Raw genomic sequence first — 559 nt, forward strand, 5'->3', positions numbered from 1 at the left:
ACTTTTACAATATAAACATCCTGAGGCGACTGTTTTTGTGATGTGGTGCTATTTAAATAACACTGAATTTAGTTTGCAGGTAAAATACATTTTACCAAAAGATTCTCTACAATAGTGAGGAAAAATGCCGTTACGCAATAAGAGATGGGATTTAGTGGAGTATTTCACCAACAAACATCTGAAAACTTCTTGTGGTGGAGAATAAACCGGGTTTGAAACATTTGTAAATCTCCTTGCTAAATTCTTTCCAGCCCACTAGAACAGTTTGATCCTCTGTTGTTGAGGCTGGCTTCAAACTGATGCATAAAAGCAGCAGGATGTTGGATTTTGTGGCCGACGTATGTTAGTCACAATCCTTTAAGCTTGAAACGATGTAAAACATTTCCACTGATTCTCCTGGAAATGAAAAGAAAGTGTGCTCGAGGCCCAAGAAAGAAACTAGTGAGCAGGCAGACATCCGACAGATACTTTCTAGTACAAAGTCATCTACACACACACCCTGAAACACACACACATGCACACACACATGCACACACACGCTGACACAGCTGTCATTCAG

This window comes from Perissodus microlepis, chromosome 2 (assembly GCF_051167445.1).
Source record: "Perissodus microlepis isolate ML-2025 ecotype Zambia chromosome 2, ASM5116744v1, whole genome shotgun sequence".
Classification (NCBI taxonomy): domain Eukaryota; kingdom Metazoa; phylum Chordata; class Actinopteri; order Cichliformes; family Cichlidae; genus Perissodus; species Perissodus microlepis.